This window comes from Schistocerca nitens, chromosome 2, assembly GCF_023898315.1.
Source record: "Schistocerca nitens isolate TAMUIC-IGC-003100 chromosome 2, iqSchNite1.1, whole genome shotgun sequence".
NCBI lineage: Eukaryota > Metazoa > Arthropoda > Insecta > Orthoptera > Acrididae > Schistocerca > Schistocerca nitens.
In genome coordinates, this window is record NC_064615.1 from 752279956 (window position 1) to 752301620 (window position 21665).

Below are 21665 nucleotides of genomic sequence, written 5' to 3' on the forward strand. Positions count from 1 at the left end.
AAGTTCTTTAAGATTAAGAGTTCCAATCACTGGCAGTGATGCTCATTTATAGTTTACGCTGATTTTGAATGCCTCCCCGCTCCTGTGGTATGCTGTGAAAGCGACCCTACTGACTCACATACAATCTCCACCGAAAAACATGAGCCATATGCGGCAGCACACCCAGTTCAATGTTCGTATGATTCAAATCTTACCCATCACAAATCATATGTCTGGGATAATGCTGTGATTTGGTTGCTCACTGAGCTCGAGAAACTTTCATGGGAGGTTGCACCAACACACTCATGGCTAAGCCAAAGGAGAATAATGATTTGTACATGGCTGCAGTTGACTGTCATATCCGCGGGCAGCCGTTAGATTGGAAAGCGTAACCTCCTTTCAAGACTCATTGTCATCTAACTAGAAAATTCCATAGTGCTGCCCATAACATATGCAACTTGAAGTGTTAAATACCACGACACATACCCGTCATTCTCCACAGTCAAAGTGGATATATTGCTCACTTTATCATTGAGCTATGGATAATTTCGGTTTTGATAATGATCAGGCCAGTGTCCTGCCTGATAGATCCACAGAAATACACCTTTCATTTGTCAGATGAATGACCGCAAGAATTATGCTCCGCTTCCTGGACTCACTATGCGTTATGTATGCACCACTTCAGAAACTTGTTCAAACGTTGCCTCGGGATGATGTGCATATCACCCGAGCTGCCTATCCTGATGTCGAAAAGTTTCAGATTGTGACAACGAAGAGGCTGTTCCCATATGTCTGGACGGTAGGCGCAAACTCAACGAAACCAGGCTACCCAACGTAACTGAGTTCTCCAGTAATGTGACGCATGCTGAGAATGTTTGGCAGAAGGTTAAAGTACCAAATTTGGACGATTATGCAAGACTTTACATGGACAATGACGTGCACTTGCTTGTTGATGTATTCAAGAAATTCCGGAGTGTATGAATCACCACATATTCTCTGGCCTTGCCTTTTTTTCCACACGGCACTAAAATTGTCTTGGGACGCCATGCTCAAGAAAACAAAGGTCAGCATCGAACTATTGACTCGTCCTGATATGTTTCTTTTTTTTTTTTTTTTTTGAGCGGAGGTTCCGTGGGGGACTTTGCCAATGTGTCCTAAGGATGAGACGTTCAATGCACATGACGGCTCGAGTAACAGTGTATACTTAGACGTCAACAACTTGTATGGGCTTTCCACGTAACAGTCGCTACCGATTGGCGGGTTTCGATGTCTGTCCAATGACGAATGCGTCTGATTAGGTGAAACTTTCCATAGAGTGTAACACCGAAAATGGCGCTAAAATACCGTCTCCACCATCCAAAATTTTTCTCTTTTTAATACTGTACTTCTGATTTTGGACCTGTAAACTTTATTACAGAAAATGTAGTTGTAATTATAATGTAAATATTGTAAATTGCTGAGTAACAGCCAAGGGAACTTCATTTTACTGTATCGATAGTACGACGAAATGGCAATAGCTGTGCAGTGGTTTACCTTTGCGCATGGAGAGTGTCTGTCACACTGTTAGCAGAGAGGAAGCAGAGCGGCTTGAGTCTTGAAAGAGTGTGGAAGCCTTTGTCGGGCGTTCCCGTAGACGCTGTGAGCTGCTATCTGTGACAGTGCCAGCGTAGACGCATCACTTCGTTAACCAGCGAGTATTGAGGTCACGGTAAAAGTGAACAGGCGGGGAAAGCTGCAGTTCTAACTATTACCTGTCCCACAATTATCCGTGGCTCTGGATACGACTCGTGATTCTCAACCAGTAGGAACAGCGGCAGCTCGGCATTGTCTTCGGCTACATTCCTTGCCGTCCGCACAACATCGTAGGACAGTTAACTAATACTTTACAGGCATTACCCAATGGCATTTCTTTCACAAAGTTTAACTTGCTTCAGTAATAACCTGCAATAGTTAAAAGTTGTAAGGCACCTGTGTTTCCGTTGTCCTCAAACATTATTACCAAGCAGTGTCCCTTTCCTTTTCATTCAATCACCCGGCTTAGTAAAAGTATGAAAATTGGTTTACTACTTTTTGCCAGTTTTGTTTGTTTCCTAATGACCAGTTTCAGCCTAAATTTTGTTGTCTCAGTGACTGTTCATTCTTGTATTCCAAAACAGAGGCTTGACAAATTTGCAATTTTTAGTATTTTACTCACTTAAAAAAACATAAAAGTTCACTTGCAAAGCTAATAACTAAAGATACAGCATAAATCAAGAGAGCGCAATTTCATTTTTTCTGTATTTGGCTTAGCGAGTGACTTCTGCTGGCTTGGTACGTATCTCATTGTTATTGTGTTAAGAATAAATGAGTTCCTCATTTGCTGAAAGTAAATTCAATTCAGTCTTTCAATAATTAAAAGTAAATCGCTTGCCTTTCTCCAGATTTTGCATTACTTTATGCTGAGGTCACTGAAAGTAATTTTCTACGTAACAAAGTTATAGTTACAATCAGTCATTTATTTAACCAGCAATTTTATTTAACTTTACTTTCAAAATTTAATACGTCAGACTGAGTAATTGGAAACTCATTTATTTTCTCGTAAACTGTTGTGTTGTGGAAAAGGGTGACAACCATCTGTTGGTACGCCAGTGATTATTTGCTTAATTTTCTTTGCTATTACCTTTCTTAAGAGTCTGGATATTCACTGCCATTGTGGGCGTGCGACCGTTTAGTTATCCCTTTTTTACTAATCAGTATTGTTTGTATTATCAGATAATTTTTGTATCAAAACATTACGTGGTACCCTCTTCCCCTTGTGTGCTTCATGAGCGATTGCACTAAATTCCACGCATTTCAAAAGTATTATCAGTATATAGAATAGATTCTTCCTTCAGAAGGGTCTGCTGTACTCTCTCCTCCTACTACCTGGTACTATTTTCCTTCGGTAACTCACTGCAAAATTTCATTAGGCATACGCGATCACCGTCAATTATATCGCAGTTCAAAAGGCCGATTAGAAAGGGAGGTTACAAGTGGTGTGACGTGGCGGATGATTCTGGTGTAGGTTACTTGCCGGAGCTTACCTGGTATATCCAAATAGTTTGGATGACTTGCAAAGCAATTTGTCGCTTTGTCCAGAGCACGTAGTTCCATGGGGTGGCACGATCCACAAGCTGATGACAACGCTGGGGAATGAGGAGCGATACATTATTCACTACTGTAATCTCCATTTTCTTCAAGCAGTCGCCCTAATTGAATGAGTGTGTTAATCCGAACATGAGAGAGAGGGCATCCACGAAAAATGATTTCGAAAAAGATTTCTTTAAATCACTGTGGTGCTTATTAAAGTAAATCGACGGTGTCTTTTCCATCCCATCTGTCCACTGGTATGCTATTGATTACCACATTATGACTGACTGACATCACTTGTTTGAGATGGAGAGAGACTCTTAGAGGGAGCAACACCCTCAAGGGATTACCTGCACTGAAACACTGATCACTTACACACCTGCAATATGAATGATCAATCGAAACGATAACACCTAGATATCTGCTACCATGTAACTGTGAAAGATAATTTTAAATGTAGTGGTCATCAGTGACACTCAGACAGCTATTTGGAGATGCTCCACAACACTGCAAAATTCTTACAGATTCCATATGTTGCAATGTCTCCCACATTTTTTTGTCAATAAGAAACATGAAAAAATGGTTCAAATGGCTCTGAGCTCTATGGGACTCAACTGCTGTGGTCATTTAGTCCCCTAGAACTTAGAACTACTTACACCTAACTAACCTAAGGACATCACACACATCCATGCCCGAGGCAGGATTCGAACCTGCGACCGTAGCAGCCGCACGGTTCCGGACTGCGCGTCTAGAACCGCGAGACCACCGCGGCCGGCAAGAAACATGATTTCAGTCTTTAATTTCAAACATCCTACATTTGTTGTGGAAGCAGTAAAAGCGCAATTTGCACTATGCGATGTCTAGTTTTCTGTGAGAGCCAATGGGTCAAGAAGTGATAATGTCAGTTTGGCACCTGGCACAGACATTGAAGTCGTGGTGAAAAAAACAAAATGATGGTGGTGATGTAGTTGTATACATACACTGCTTGGATATGTTACAGCAGATAAAAACAATGTATCAAACAACAAAACAGGGTCCCTCTCTTGCAATTCAGTCTGTGGGATATGGTACTCCTACAGTAGAGGAGATGAAACTTTACACTGGTCTGTGGAAGAGACTATGATAATGAGCCACCTGCTACAGTGAACAAATAATTGCATATTTAATAGAATCGCGACATATGGTCAATGCTGTCACACATATGGTATTTCTTTCTGATATATCGGAAGACAGTAATGTGGTAATAGCTTAACGAATTCTCTACTGGATGACGTTAGTGGAATTTATATAGTTTGTAGTTTTTCTCTGTTGGATGGCGAAAAATAGTGAGTAGGAGAATGTTTGGAGGACAGCCAGGAATGCACCCTGACTGCAGTACCTGTGTGTGGTATGGAGTGGTACTGCAGTACAGTAGCAAAATCCTCGTCCTTCTTCCAGTTCCGGTATAATGCACAGTCCTCCTAATTTCTTTCCTACTACCTCGTGTTGCAGGAGAAAGCTTGTTTTTCCCTAGCCTTACAGGTGGCAGAGCTATGACAACATGTTCCCAATTCCACCAAGTGGTCAAAACGCAGTCCTGTTCCAACTTAAATCTGGAAGATCACATGGATGGAGGTACAGGGAGGGTGTGGTAGAGACTGAGGAACAATTATAAGAAGTAGAGGGACTGTCTAAAAAACCACACGGGAGTTTTTGTTATATGGGATGCTTAACAAATAGATTCGAAAAAGTTGGCTAATTTCGAGTTATGAGAGTGACAAGAATATGATTCACCCGTGGCTGCAATTTTTAAAAATGCCTCCATAGCATCCAATTCAAGTATGTGGTTGAATGGACAGACTTCATTCCAAATGGCAGGCAGCATTTCCACCAGAAAGTGAAACGCTATCAGTGGCTCTTGTGTGTGCCTGTAGAACCAAGATATCTTTTTATGCAGGGTGACTGTAACGTAGTCATTCTGATCGCGCTTTTACTAGGGTGGTCCTTACGTAAAATGTATGTTGCCGGCGGTAGAATCCTTCTGTGGTCAGCTTCACATATCGATTCTCAATAGCGTTCCTTAAAAAGAACATCGTATTCCCTTCAGTGATTCACATTTGAACTACCTGGTGAGTGTAATCCGACTGCTAAAAGAAATTACTTGCCACACAAAGTTACTCTCATTAATTAATGAGCCTATCTACTTGATATAAATGACATGCTACCTGGCAGATGGAGGCGATGGCTAGGGCACCACGGATATGATTCTTGACATGGACTGAGGCGGTTTTTTTTTTTTTTTGCGCTGTGGCGATATCTATTAATGAAATTTCCGTTTCGCACCTACACAGGGAGAGGCAACCATCGTAATAAAATCAGATGTATTACCGAATTTATAAAGTCGTACATAGTGTAAACCTGATATTTACCACTTCTCTGTGCTGTTACCTGAAAGACGGGGGGGGGGGGGGGGGGGGGGGGGGGTTCGTTGGTAGGATGTCAATAGCCCGACTTGGAGCAGGAGAGGCACCACAGGACATTTTAATTTTCATTGTCCATACTTTTACAAATAAATTCATAAACCTTGTCAGGATGACCAGGAAGGATTCAGGATTCACACTCAAAGCAGTGGAAGTTCAAAAACATAACAAAATAATTTTTACATGCGTAATTTCATCATTTTTTTCACTTACTATCAGCTGCATTTCTTTCTATAGGTGCACTTTCTTCATAAGTAAGAGAGATTCTTCGATAAATTTTGCACAGCACATAATTAGTACTTACAGGTGTATGAAACTCTAGAATTTATTTAATTTATGAAAAAATGAATCAGCTGTTACTTTTTAAACTCCATGTTTAGAAAAAAACTCAAATTTTATAGTTAATTATCTTAATTTTACCACAGTTTTTAATAGATTTGAAAAATTCTAGAGTTTTGCATAAAGGAGTTTGTGTTTAATAATCAGTGCAAAATTCATCGAAAATCTCTCTTACTTACGAAGAAAAATGTACCTGTAGCAACAAATGCAGCCAACAGTAAGTGAAAAAATGATGAAATTTCACATTTTAAAAAATTTATTTTGTTACTTTTTGAACTTCCACTGTTATGAGTGTGGATTCTGAATCCCTCTTGGTCATGGTGACAAAGTTTTATGTATCTATTTGTAAAAGTATAGGCAGTGGAAATTAAAATGTCCTGTGGTGCGTCTCGTGCTCCAAGTCGGCCCGTATGATGTCCTACCCCCGTCAAGAGATTTTCTTTGTGGCGAGACATTTGGTTGCCTTAGGAGGGTTCAAAATTGAGGAGGCGTTCTCTGTATGAGGCGAGGCATTTGGTTACCCTAACAGAGTTCGAAAGTGAGGAAGCGTTCTCTGACAGAGGTAGATCTTAGGGATGAGCCAAAAATGAATTTAATATTCTAGTCCTGTGAAGCATGACCTAACAGATATTAAGCTGGTTAGAACAGATTTTTTTTGTCTACTTGATGAGAGAATACTTAGAAGAAATACAGCCCGTGCTATACTGTTACAAGATTTTCACAACAAGTAACGATACTTCAGCGATGTGAAAAATCGTTCGTGCTCGATTTCTTCTGTCCTAGAAAATGTCTTCTATAAAAGGGAGAAATCTGAATTTCATGTGAGCAATTCAAGGTGTATGGTCAGCTATATTGCTGTCTCAGATTGGGAAGAGTGAGTTTTCTAACTGGGGGCCTATGTCAGAGTGGAACTGGTTAGTGCTACCGTATACATTGAAGCCACAGCCGCTTGTTTCACAGTGCCCTGTGGCTTGCTGCAGCAGAGGTCGTGAGGAAACGGCAATGGGAAGTAACGGATTAGCTTAGCCTGTGATTGGTGCCTAGGTACAGAGAATGCGCCAAGCCGTCTAATCTCGTCCATGCTAACGGTGGCCGGTGAAATGACCAGTGTGCTGGGTGGGTGGCAGCAGAAGCGGACGTTTGTGTTGCATGAGAGAAGATTCAAAATGGCCATTTTGATAATTTCCAAATTTCTACCACTCCAATCATCCCCACATGCCCTCTGCAGCCAGTGGTGGTGCACTGTGGCATATCCGCTTTTCCACAACTGCAGCTGCAGCCGTAATGGTAGTTTTCGTCGACCTCTGAGCGTCGGTGCCAGTGGCATCACTCTGCGTGCGGGCCTGGGGACATGAGCACGGGAGATATACGAGTGTTTCAGTGATCTCCAACATCTAGCCATGACAACTACAACTACGGACTGGATGGTGGATTAAGTGTGTTATGTTTAAATCTTCTCAATACATCGCGGTGAACTCTGTCTTGCAGAGATATTTGTTGTTGTTGTTGTTGTTATTTCTATCATATCACATGGTAGACCATTTCCTCCCTGCTTCTTCATCCTGATGTAACGGAGAGAACCAATTTAGGAATTCTGTAGCTCTTTGAAAAAGAAAATACACTTTGCACACTTGTAGTGGTCGGAAATTCCACAACCATGCTGGTATAAATTCATGCGAAAAAGTTGAAATGCCCTATCGTTCCACACATCACCGCTTCCAGTCATGACATCAAATAATAATGGGTCTGTTTATGCATGCAAACTACCGTGAGACGTCGATTTTTATTTCGAGTAGTTTTAAACTGTGTGAAACCAGTTCTATTAATGATATAAGTAATATTTCCTGTGGAACATCATCTGAAGCAATTTTTGTGACATCTTCAAGATGTGATATTCCGCACCAGATTTAATAACTCCTGAAGCAGTTCGTGAATTGCACCACAAGAAAGGGTACCAGGAAGGTTGGGAGTCATTTAGAGCACATGGCAGGATGAAATATTCCATGCTAATTCCTATGTCATCTGCAAAGCTAACCACAGCTACCCCACTCCCTCCCCCTGCCCCTCTCCCTCTCCCACTCTCCCTCTCTTCCTGTCTCTTTATTTGAATGCAGAAATCTTTTTTGAAGAGTACTTTGAGTCAGCCTGGTACTAGTTTTGTGACATTGTCAATCCGTGTCTGTCTGAAATAGCTACTGCATCGACCTTATATTCCCTGCATCAAGATCATGAGGCTGAAAATGATTATTTACTAACTTCAGCAGTATTTCATGATCGATTCCCAGTCAGGTATTTGCTTTGGAAGGATGGCACCTCTCGCATGTGCTGATAACTGACAATTTGGTTCCTGCATACAAAAGCAGGATGTGACCACCTGAGATGGCAGATGACAGCTAACAGCGGTGCGGCAAACCCAGTAGTGCTTCCAAGTGCCTCTGGCGCACCCCAACTCTGGGCAGCCTGTGCAGGTGGCGACACACGAGAAAGTTTTCAGGTATGTTTAAGCGGTCTGTGACAGTGTAATTATGTGTTTCCTCACATGATCATTGCCGTTGTTTAAATATTCCACGCACTGAAATCGATTTCCTGGCAAATCCTCTAAATAAATTAATGCCAGACACTACCTTATATTCCATTAATTGTTTAAATAAAAAATATACCACACAATGTTTAGATTGTTTAAACAATATTAGATATACTCCTGGTCAAATGACCATTTTAGAAAGTCTTTTTCCCACTAATTTCCAGGTGGTTTTTTTTTCAGAGGGTGAGTGGTTAATTTGTTGATCGATTTAATTAAGTAGTCAATGAAATGTATATGAAAAGTGTGCTTGTATTAGCAAGAGAAGCTCGCAGAGTGGTGGGAGAGGAGGAGGGGGAGGCAGGGAGGCAGAGAAGGAAGGATAGGATTGGAAGAAAGGGAGGGGAGGGTATGTGTCTTGGCAAACCCCTTAACTGAACAATACGAGGTGTGGCTAGAAAAAAAACCGGACTAGTACTGGTGAAGCAATAAAACGAATGCAATAAGGCTGAAAGTCGCGTGGCCTGTCACGTGACTCTCGCTCCGCCTACTGCTCGAGTTTCATCTGCCTCCTGCACTCAGTCTGCCCGTGGCGTCTGTTTTAAGTAGTTGACGTTTTGTCTGTGCGTCGGAAAATGTTGAGTGTACAGAAAGAACAGCGTGTTAACATCAAATTTTGTTTCAAACTAGGAAAATCTGCAAGTGAAACGTTTGTAATGTTACAACAAGTGTACGGCGATGATTGTTTATCGCGAACACAAGTGTTTGAGTGGTTTAAACGATTTAAAGATGGCCGCGAAGACACCAGTGATGACACTCACACTGGCAGACCATTGTTAGCAAAAACTGATGCTAACATTGAAAAAATCGGTAAACTTGTTCGACAAGATCGCCGTTTAACAATCAGAGCAGTGTCTGAGTTAACAGGAGTTGACAAGGAACAAGTTTACCGATTTTTTCAATGTTAGCATCAGTTTTTGCTGACAATGGTCTGCCAGTGTGAGTGTCATCACTGGTGTCTTCGCGGCCATCTTTAAATCGTTTAAACCACTCAAACACTTGTGTTCGCGATAAACAATCATCGCCGTACACTTGTTGTAACATTACAAACGTTTCACTTGCAGATTTTCCTAGTTTGAAACAAAATTTGATGTTAACACGCTGTTCTTTCTGTACACTCAACATTTTCCGACGCACAGACAAAACGTCAACTACTTAAAACAGACGCCACGGGCAGACTGAGTGCAGGAGGCAGATGAAACTCGAGCAGTAGGCGGAGCGAGAGTCACGTGACAGGCCACGCGACTTTCAGCCTTATTGCATTCGTTTTATTGTTTCACCAGTACTAGTCCGGTTTTTTTCTAGCCACACCTCGTAGGTTAAAGACCTGTCAATAAAAAGGACAGATTATCATCTGGGGGTCATAATCCACTTTGCAGAACAACAGTTAGGACCCGTCAGTGAAAAGTGAAGAATAGGTTTGCCCCGGAATGTATACTTATCCTTGAAGCAGGCAGTCTGCAATGTGTGATTAACCCCCTTTGCCCCATTACTACCAGGACCAACCCATTGAATTCAATGGTAGAAATGTGTTAACCACTTTGCACTCCTCCAGGTTTTAGCACATTTCATATATTTGAAAGACCTCCGTGATGCAATGCATGCTGAGAATGTCTCCATTTTCCTAGCATCTTCTGTGTATGCTACATATGCTAAATCCTTAAATATGAACTGTCCATGTTCATTATCATGGATGCCCTGAACGTCTGCAATGATGTTCACACCTTGAGATGCCATTGTGAAATCCTTCAGGTATGGTATGACACTTTTTCATTTATACAGCTTGCTGCCTGGTACCTGTGAGCAGGCAATAATTAATCACATTGTCATGTAGAACTATAGCATAGTTTCTGTGTGTGTGTGGGGGGGGGGGGGGGAATTTGAGAAGATTCAAATTCCTTTCGCACATTTATAGGTCCAAATTTTTTTGTCCTGTTCTGAGTAGTCTGTTGTGATGACCGGTACCAGCTGCTTGAATGCCCATGGACAGAGTAGACATCCATCATCTTCATAGTAAGAAGCACGAAAACTTGTATATGTGTCAAATGCTAGAAAGGATATATCTCCATCTCACTTTCGATGTAAATTATCATATACGTAGAATTCTACATTTGGGTAAACTCTGGCATTAGTTAACCTGCAGCTGTCAAATTGGGTGGAATCAGTTGCTTATTCCCTCTTCCATTGTTCTGAAACGCAAGTATAATGAATCTGGGCATCTCGAACTGAACCGAAATTAAAATACCCTACGTTTGTCTGCTTTCCATCGGTACCAGTGAGTACTTGAAAAGCTCCAATGAACATCAAATTTAATAGTAGGAATACACCTGCATTCAGAACATTTGAAAGCTTCAAATGCTGCTCATCAGCTACTGTCATGTGTGGCATTTTCCATATTACTTTATTTATGGTGATCACATTCTACTCATTAGCTCCTTGAATGTGTGAGTTGTTATTTGTTGCACTCTGTATCCGGATAACTTGTTATTTAGCATTCATTATAATTCGCTGCATACCCTCAAAGTAACCCATAAACAATTTTAAACATATAAATGTAGAAAATCTCCTGTGCTCTCCAGCATTTCTACCTTCTCGTTCATATACGAGCCATCCTGCAATTTCTAAATTGTTCAACCAAGGGAAAGCAGAGACATATGATTCAAGAGTTGATGTTGTCATCACATTATGTGTACAATCAACCTCGATTCAGTCAAGTTAATGCCGTATCTCATGAAGCAGGAATGCTAAGGCATTATGTAAAAGCTTCAATCCCACTGCGTCAGTACCACCATTGTTCTCAAACTCCCCCTCCAGTTGTATGAAACTCTTACAAGGGAGAGTTAAAGCCTCCTGGTGCTGGATAACTACCCTAATTTCATTATTCTTGTTAAATGTGGTTGAAGCATATGCGAGAAGTACCTCTGGTGCGTGATATGTTCGTCACATTTCACAAGGTTAGTTATGTCAAACGACCTCATTGTAAGGTATCAGACCTACTGATTTAAGAAATTCGTAGTTCGCACATGCTGTCACCTGGCTGTTCTGTTGTGAAGTACCACACTGTGACTTGCATGCGATGGTTTTATACCTTACGCCCATCACGTCTTCATTGGCAGAAGTAGAACACATTAACTTGAAGGCTAAATTCCTCTTTAACAGCACTACGAACAATGAAAATTGAGTCAGACAAACGGTATTTAAATTACAAAATTTACTCTTTACTTTTCCTACTAGACACTTTTACCTAAAGTGGAAGTTGACGGATAATAATTAAGATTCTTAACACGTGGCTCATAAACCGCCATCGACACTAAAACTTAGATACTGTTGAACAAAATCTAATCTTTACAGTACAATATTTCGCGGTTAGCGCTTGCAGCAAATAAAACTCTGAACTGTTATCAGTTTCCAAATGTGCCGTCGCTCTGTGAAATCATCTCAAAAATCATTCTTTATCCTCACTCACGCCGTCTAAAATAAAGCATCACAAACTATTCGGCACATTCGCCATCCGTTCTCCTCACTCACTGACGACTCGACACTCCCTCTCGCAGCAGATCCCCTCTTTGTGATCTACCCGTTGCACAACGTCTGATAGCCAAAGAGTAACACATCATTCATGTGTTCAGACATCCATAAACGCTCGTAAGGGCAAGCATCCAAACAAAACTGCCATTTCTCCTAACATTTAACATCTCGAATTTAAGAAGGACGTTAAAGTGCAGAGGAGCTGTTACGCTTTTTTAGCTTTACAGCGCCCTAGAACCCCTCAGGCTCACTAGCCACTCTATTTACATCTAGGTCTTCTGAACTGAGGAATGGTTATGAGAAGTGAGGAATTAGTGATGACCTCCAAACCCACGAGCATAAATCGTTAGCATTTGGCAACGTAATAACATACTCAAACAGATTCCAACACAACATCTAGTATTCCGCTTTCATTCGTGGAGTGAAAATTGTTTGGTTTGATTTGATACCAGTCACCAAAATATAAGAAGTATCTAAGTTGTGGAGTTCGACAACAGTTCCATACACTAATTCTGGCGTTCGTGAACATAATATCATCAGAAACCTGCTTAAATTTTAGATCGTGCAAAACTGGTTGTTTGTGTTCTAATATAGATTTAAACTACACCTTTTTTTGATCAGTTTTCTGACTGGTTTGTTGCAGCCCTCCACGAATCCCTCTCCTGTGCCAACTTTTTCATCTCAGAGTAGCATTTGCACCCTAGTCCTCAATTATTTGTTGGATTTATCCCAACCTCTGTCTTTCTCTACATTTACCCTCTGTTGCTCCCTCAGCTACTATGGAAACTATTCCCTGATGTCTTAACTGATTTCCTATCATCCCGTCTCTGCTTATTGCCAGTATTTTCCTTATATTCCTTTCCTCGTCGATTCTATGGGGAATCTCCTCTTTACTTAACCTTAGCAGTGGACCTATGTTTCAACATTCTTATGTAGCACCACGTATGAAATACTTCTATTCCCATCTTTCCCGGTTTTCCGACAGTCCATGTCTCCCTTTCTCAGAAATTCCTTCCTCAAACTAAGATCTTTTCCAAACGTACGTTCTCAAACACTCCTTTCTCAAACTAAGACCTTTATACGAAAGAGGCATCTGCGCGTTTCGAGACGTCTGGAAACAAGAATTCTGTCAAGTTTATCAAAAAAGGAGATAAGTGAACACGATCACTGCTTTAAAAAGTCTTTATAATAGCTACAGTCCTATTCCTCTAAAAAAAATTTACTTTCTGCACTACACCGTCCAGTGACATTAATGTCAACATCACTTCTGTTCGAGGTCAACGTCAAATATCCGCTCACAGACAGAAGGTGGAAATGTATATGTGTGTGGGGGGGGGGGGGGGGAGGAGGGGTGACGTGGAAAACAGTGCAGTAGTTGTTGTAATGCGGAAAAGGAGCGATTTATCTGGCGTTGAAAAGGGCATGATCTTTGATATTCAGATCACGAGTGGAACCATCTCCTAAATAGCTAAGTTTATACATTTTCCGTGCAAACAAACGAGCAAACAGACGTGCAAATGTTGACGTCCACTACGTGGCGTCGTGGCGACAGGTGGTCTTTTCAGATGAATCACGTTTTATGATCCATCGGATAGATGGTCGTGACGTGTACGGCGTGAAACGTCTCACGGCAAATATCTAACAACCAGGAGTAAGCATTATGGTCTGGGTAATGTTTTCATGGCATTCCATGGATTCTCTCGTCATTGTGGAATGCATCCAACCTTGGAGACCATGTCCACCCCAACGTGCAGTTTGTTTCTCCTCGGCACGATGTCATCTGTCAAATGGTTCAAATGGCTCTAAGCACTATGAGACTTAACGTCTGAGGTCATCATTCCCCTCGACTTAAACCTAAATAACCTAAGGACATCACACACATCCATGCCAGAGACAGGATTCGAACCTGCGAACGTAGCATCAGCGCGGTTCCGGACTGAAGCGCCTAGAACCGCTCAGCCACAGCGGCCAGCTCATCTGTCAGCAGGGCAACGCAACCTGCCATGCAGCTCTCAGTGTACGTGCGTGTTTCGAAGAGCACCAAAATGAGTTTACCGTACTCTCCTGGCCACTAAAGTGGTATCACCCCGACCAGGCTGTACACGCCACGGATCCTCAATCGAGAGACTCAGCTCGGCTGGCCACGGGACTGGAGTCTTCATGGCTGCACATCCCTGTCGGCACCGTCCAGAACATCACCGGCTCTCTTCCTGTTCGTCTCGCAGCGGTCTGCCCTGCAAAAGGTGGTTGCTCAAGCTATTGATAGGTGCTCACATTAACAATGACTGGATCGTGTAATACGCTATAAGAGGCGAAATGTTGTGTTGCTTAATTCTAAATTTATTACTAGTTTTAATAATCATATCAAGGTTTACAACACAGGAAATATATGGTCTTTGGCTGTTAATGACTGTCGTTTTATTGAAATCATGATACTACTCAATTCTGACCCTGTTCTCATTCTCAAGCAAACATTTATCTGTGTGTGAATGCGCTGTTTGCGTTCACATTCTGAATTATGGGAACCATTGGAATAATATGAGCGTAAAGAAAGCGTTAGTACAGATCAATGCTCAGATGAGAATAACTTGAATCTCAAAACTGGTCAACAGCTATGCTTCAATAAAACATTAATTATAGAAAATGGTTCAAATGGCTCAGAGCACTATGAGACTTAACTGCTGTGGTCATCAGTCCCTTAGAACATAGAACTAATTAAACCTAACTAACCTAAGGACATCACAAACATCCATGCCCGAGGCAGGATTCGAACCTGCGACCGTAGCGATCGCGCGGTTCCAGATTGTAGCACCTTGAACCGCTCGGTCATCACGGCCGGCCTTTAATTATAACCAGTGTAGGATGGTTATTGATTTCACCTCTGGCACTGACATACTAATGTTAAGTAGGCCTCTCTATTATCTGGGTAAGTCAGTGCAGTTGTAATATTTATGGCTTATTCAGCCATCATATTAGGCTCCAGGAAGCTATTCCCAGGGCAGTGGAGATGCAAGAAGCATAGAGATGACGCAATGTGGGATGAGGTACCGATGACAGATGTTGGATTCGGTACCATTCCCGTGAGAAAGACCGCCTGCATGATGCTGCTGCTCTGTGATTGGCTGCTGTGTTCGGCGGTAGGGCACCAAGACGTTAAACTTTAGTTGCTATTATTAATTAAACCTGTCATCCAAATTACTTCATTTCTTAAATAAACATCTCTCAACAGCCAGCTATCAATCAGTCATTTCAGAATTATTAAAATGAAAGTATTACTAAAACAAAAAACTGACGATATTACTGCCGATGCAATTCGATGGCGTTCGGGTCACGTTGTAAGTAGGCTGTTTATGTTTTCTTATTGGTAACGCCACGTAGCGCTCTGTCTGAAAATCACTGGCTGTGCTGTGTGCACTCTGTGGCTGGTTTGCATTGTTGTAATATTCGCCATTGCAGTGTTGGGCAGTTGGCCGTGAGAAGCGCGTAGCGTTGCGCAGTTGGAGTTGAGCCGCCAGCAGTGGTGGATGTGGGGAGAGAGATGGCGGAGTTTTGAAATTTGTAAGACTGGATGTCATGAACTGCTATATATATTATGACTATTAAGGTAAATACATTGTTTTTTCTCTATTAAAATCTTTCATTTGCTAACTATGCCTATCAGTAGTTAGTGCCTTCCGTAGTTTGAATCTTTTATTTAGCTGGCAGTAGTGGCGCTCGCTGTATTGCAGTAGTTTCGAGTAACCAAGATTTTTGTGAGGTAAGCGATTTGTGAAACGTATAGGTTAATGTTAGTCAGGGCCATTTTTTGTAGGGATTTTTGAAAGTCAGATTGCGTTGCGCTAAAAATATTGTGTGTCAGTTTAAGCACAGTCATGTATAATTTTTCTAAGAGTAAGTTTCATATGTCGACCCTTAGCCGAGGATACCTCACTGGAAACTTCTGATTTTTTCTTGTAGTTTGTGTAATTAGTATAGCTTTTGTTTATTGCTAGCGCGTAATTATAGAGAGAATTTCCTTTGTAGTTGTAGTTTTTCACTGTTGTACAGTAAAACAGTTGTGGCATGCATGTAGATTTGCACCAAGTATTTCGCAGCTGCGCTTGCAATTAACGAGATATTATTTTCAGTGCTATGTTAATGTGTTTTCTTATTTTGCTCTTCAAATTGTGCTTTTCTGTGTTGCCGTGTGGAATATTGTGACAATAATGGCGTGTGATAAACGTAATACTAGGCTCCAAAGTAAACTGAGAAATGACAGTGAAGACGAAAGCAGTGTGTTAGCGCCACCGTGTAATGAATTAACTAATGTTCAAACTAGTAATTTGGTAATTGTGCATAGGGAAATGGAGCGGGCGGCAAATAATGGCGTAGACAGTGAAACAATTAGTGAACAGGGAAGCATTATCGATCGATCGGTCGGCAATAGCTCGCCTCAGGAATCCGAAATGACAGGTCACAATCTCGCAAATACTGTAGATTCAGGTTTTGGGTCCTCACCGTTTTCTCAAATAAGTCAAGACACATTTTCTGCTTGTCAAAATGTGAATGTGGCCGGTGCAAATTCACTGCCGAAAAGCACTGAGGAACATGTTTCAGACACCAGTGCATTTTTGTTACAATTAATACAACAAATGGGACAAACACAGCAAAAGCTTCAAAAGTTAGACACAATGGAACAAAATCTTCGAAAGTTAGACACAGTGGAACAAAATCAGAGACAAACACAGCAAAAGCTTCAATAGTTAGACACAATGGAACAACACCAGAGACAAACACAGCAACAGTTAGACACAATGGAACAAAATCAGAGCCAAACACAGCAAAAGCTTCAAAAGTTAGACATCACACTTGAACAGACACGTGAAGATTTAACTACTGAGTTACATAACATTGAATCGAAATGTCAAAAAGTCTGTAATGAAGTAAAAACACAAATTTGTGAGCATTTTCAACCTATTTTTTCGCGGCTTGAAAATGCATTACAGAATCACGAAGCAGCCATAAAAGAATTGCAAACAATTGTTCATGAAAATCACGACACCTTGCAAGCTAAAATTGACTCAGTTGCATCTACCAATTCAGTTACGCAACTTGCAAAAACTCAGGAAAACTTAAAGGACACAGTAGATACTCTGAAACTTGGTTCAGAAAAACACACTGAGGAAATAAGTACACTATCGGAGAAAGTAGCCGAACTTTCGGATCAGATCACTAACTTATCTACAAAAAAATGGTTCAAATGGCTCTGAGCACTATGGGACTTAACATCTATGGTCATCAGTCCCCTAGAACTTAGAACTACTTAAACCTAACTAACCTAAGGACATCACACAACACCCAGCCATCATGAGGCAGAGAAAATCCCTGACCCCGCCGGGAATCGAACCCGGGAACCCGGGCACTTATCTACAAAGGTAGATGATGATCTGAATGACACAAGACCTGTAGCCATCACTGACACAGAAGAGTATGAACATATTAAGAAATTCAAACAAAATCAGAATCAAATTAATATGCTACACAAAAGAGAAATCCGGGAAGTACAAGATCAGTTGGCACAAGTAATACAAAAATTACATATTTCAGAGGACACTCGCGCTCCAACATGGGAAGAGGGACTTAGAAATACGGAACAACCACAAAATAATAACATAGGACACTTCGGAAATTATGAAAGAAATTTGCAAGGCACACCGAGTTTTGAGATAGAACCGTCGAAACGACGTAACAATGACCGACATGCGACTCGCCGACATGATGATTTTGACTATAAGCTGTTCATTACTACACGTAAATTCAAAACATTTAAGAATTCTGGCAACGACATTCATCCACAGGCATGGCTCCATCAATTCTCTCATTGTTTTCCTCCCAACTGGTCGTTAGAACACAGATTAGAATTTATGTGTGGCTACTTGGAGAATGAACCAGCTGTAAGAATGCGATCGGTCATTCACGATTGTCACAGTGAAGGAGAATTTTATCATGCCTTCCTCTCAGCATATTGGTCTCAAGCTACACAAGACCGAGTAAAATATAGCATCATAATGATGAAACATTTCGAACAATCTGAATTTTCCAGTCTTGTGAAATATTTTGAAGACATGTTGCACTTGTCAAACTCAGAACTCATCCGCATTTGCAGTCCGGAACCGTGGGACTGCTACGGTCGCAGGTTCGAATCCTGCCTCGGGCATGGATGTGTGTGATATCCTTAGGTTAGTTAGGTTTAAGTAGTTCTAAGTTCTAGGGGACTTATAACCACAGTAGTTGAGTCCCATAGTGCTCAGAGCCATTTGAACCATCCGCATTTGCTTAATCAAATTACCTGAACATTTACGACATATTATTTTGGCAGGACGTTGCAAAGACGACATTGAAGCTTTTCAGGGACTCTTACAAGAATTAGAAATTGACACTGACGATCGCGGAACGCGAAAACAGGAACACAACAATTACAGGCCACATCCGTCGCAATTCCGCAATGAAAGAAATAATAACAGGACACGACAAGGCTATTCTCACAACACAAAACGTGACCAAAACAGACACCACCCGTATGACAACCGTTGGCACAGTAGTAAGAGTTACAGAGAAAGATTGCATTTCCGTAGTAATGAATATAACAGAGACAATCATAGAAACAGACAATATGGCAACCAAAACTATTATTATCACGGGAGACAGAATAACTTCAGACGCAACGGTCCTCCGTGTAGTAGTAATTCAGGGAGAAATTCTCTACCACTTACCGGACAAGAAAGAAACTACAGGAACTACCGACATGACGACAGACGATATAATCGTAACGACAGACTTGAATTGCATCAGAACTGGCGAGATTCAAACAGAGCAGGGCACTCTCGACAAGGTGAATTTGTAGAAGTCAGGTCTCCTAATCCCAATATCGACGCGCGCCAACAAAGAGACAGACAATGACTCGCACCACAGGCAGCCACGTGCGCCGGCTGGCTCAGCGAAAAATAACATAGATGCTAACCTTGAGAAAAATTCCCGTATTCCTTACTGATGTATACCACGTGATAATTGGGTTCAAGTTGAAACTCTGAGTACTAGGAAGAGTAAAGGATTGCACCACATTTCACATGTAAAACCGTTTATTGAAAGATAACCTGCTTTTTAACTTAGTCTTTGCCATAACATTTTTCACTTCGCATTTCTAGTATGCTTTGTCAGACTTAAGAAACTGTTAACATGCAACAATGTTTGAAGTTAAATATCCAGTCAAGAACCAAGAGAACTTATTTAAACAGAAATTACGAATGCATTGTTATAGTGAACAGACGACACAGTGTTATTGTGTGTGTACATTCTTGCTTGTTAGTTGCACGATTACGTAACGACTATAAGGCTCACATACTTAGAACATATACTGGTACTGCTAATGAGATTTTAATGCAACATTTAGGTTTACTTGAAAATACATTCTGGATTTACTTTATGTGAGATACCAGATGACACAGTGATTAGTTTATGTGACAGCTACACGATTTTATCACGACGCTACTAATGAGTGACAATTTACAATGTTGCTTTTGTGGTGTTTCTGTTTTATGTCTGCACAGTTTTATGTATTATTCTGGAAAGTAAAACATGTTTTAGTAGTAACTTTTGTGGTGTAGCTACAATGAGACAGCCTTTTCCGTTGCACAACAATACGTTACATTATAGTACTTTCTTGATCACAGTAAGGTATGTAATAACTACGATATCTATACACAAAGCATTTCACTTTTGTTTATCATGAGGTAAGCACATTGACTTCTGCAGAACTTAGCTTTCGCAGGACGATGACTACAACACTTCCACAGAGATTATCTTACAACAAGAGCACAGTTTAGCGCTACAGGACACGTATTTGAGTGTTTAATTTTGTACTTAAAACATTTATTTTTAATGATTTTTGAATTAAAAAGAAAGTTTTCCGTGATACATTTCATTTCATTGCTGTAATCTGTAACACCTGAGGGTATAATTACATTAATCCTCAGGGGGGTACACATTTACTTTGTGTACCATGTGTTTGGCAAGCACAAGTAGCCCTAGCTAATATGGTATTTGTTTATACAACTTTACACATCGGTACCATATTTCTCTAACAAAAAATTATGCAGCTATCTGATTATCTAACCGAGACACAAACATGTCTTTTTTAACAAATCAGTGACAGATGTTTACGCAATTACACAGTTGGATGATTTCACACTTATGAAATTGTATTTTGTCTGTACTTTGTGAACAGTTCATATTTTTTCGGAACCATTATGATACTATTAGAGCTCTGAATGATGTATTTGGTATGGGGTCATGATTTTTAAAGTACGTTTGAGGTAGATGACACTATTGAAACGAGCAGAGAATTTTTTTTAGGTTTTAAAATATTCAGAAAGCTACGACGATTTTGAGATGTGATTGATCTGTTGTGATTTTATTATTATGACGACGATGTGTATTGTGCTCTTGATGTATGTTTATGATCAATGAGATGATGCTATATGAGGAATCTGATTATGCTATGTATTTATTATGATGAAATATTGAAGACATGTTGATGAATATGTATATGTGTAATAAGTAAAGAATAAGGAGTAGTGGTTAGGGACTCTGGTTTGTGAAAAAGGATGTTGGAAACCAAGAATTGTACTTTAAGAGTTATGAAAAATGTGTGTAAATGCGTGAATGTATCACAACGCCGGCGAAAATTTTTAAACACTGTTACATTCATAGGATTTTGTTTCTACACATTTGCAACGCAAATTCTCGACCTGTGAAATTTTTTATATGAGACTGTCACTGTAACGCAAACTGGTGTCGTAAATATTTCAGAAAGAAAGGTAAGTGACCTTGACGTAATGCGTTTTGAGCGCCCAGCTGAGAGATAGTCGTCTGACAAAAGGAATCCATTAGGTGGAGAAAAAAAGGAAGAGGCCATTATCTTCGCTATTGACATTTCTTTGTCGAAAGCATCGCAAATACGACACGCTCAAACTTGAAAATATATGATTATACTGTGGAGAACTTAATTTATGATATTTACTAAAATGCCTAACGAAATGATGACAAACATTTTACATCTATTGTCTTTCTAGTTGAGAGAATTTTTTTGCCTTTGGAGACACCATTTGCCTAGTGAGTGACGTTTCATATGTTGCTTTATATATATATAATTGCCAACGGCCATACCATGATGAATACACCGGTTCTCGTCCGATCACCGAAGTTAAGCATCATCGGGCCCGGTTAGTACTTGGATGGGTGACCGCCTGGGAAACCCGGGTGCTGTTGGCTGCCTTCCTTTCCCCCCCATGAACCATGGACCTTGCCGTTGGTGGGGAGGCTTGCGTGCCTCAGCGATACAGATGGCCGTACCGTAGGTGCAACCACAACGGAGGGGTATCTGTTGAGAGGCCAGACAAACATGTGGTTCCTGAAGAGGGGCAGCAGCCTTTTCAGTAGTTGCAGGGGCAACAGTCTGGATGATTGACTGATCTGGCCTTGTAACATTAACCAAAACGGCCTTGCTGTGCTGGTACTGCGAACGGCTGAAAGCAAGGGGAAACTACAGCCGTAATTTTTCCCGAGGACATGCAGCTTTACTGTGTGATTAAATGATGATGGCGTCCTCTTGGGTAAAATATTCCGGAGGTAAA

General features: G+C 40.9%; 1 non-coding gene across 1 annotated transcript; it reads left to right on the forward strand.

The window, feature by feature from the left end:
- The first annotated feature begins 21184 nt into the window (after positions 1 to 21184).
- Positions 21185 to 21303, forward strand: LOC126237548 (5S ribosomal RNA). Its single transcript, XR_007545097.1, has one exon. It is a non-coding gene; the product is annotated as a 5S ribosomal RNA (ribosomal RNA).
- The last annotated feature ends 362 nt before the right edge of the window (positions 21304 to 21665 follow it).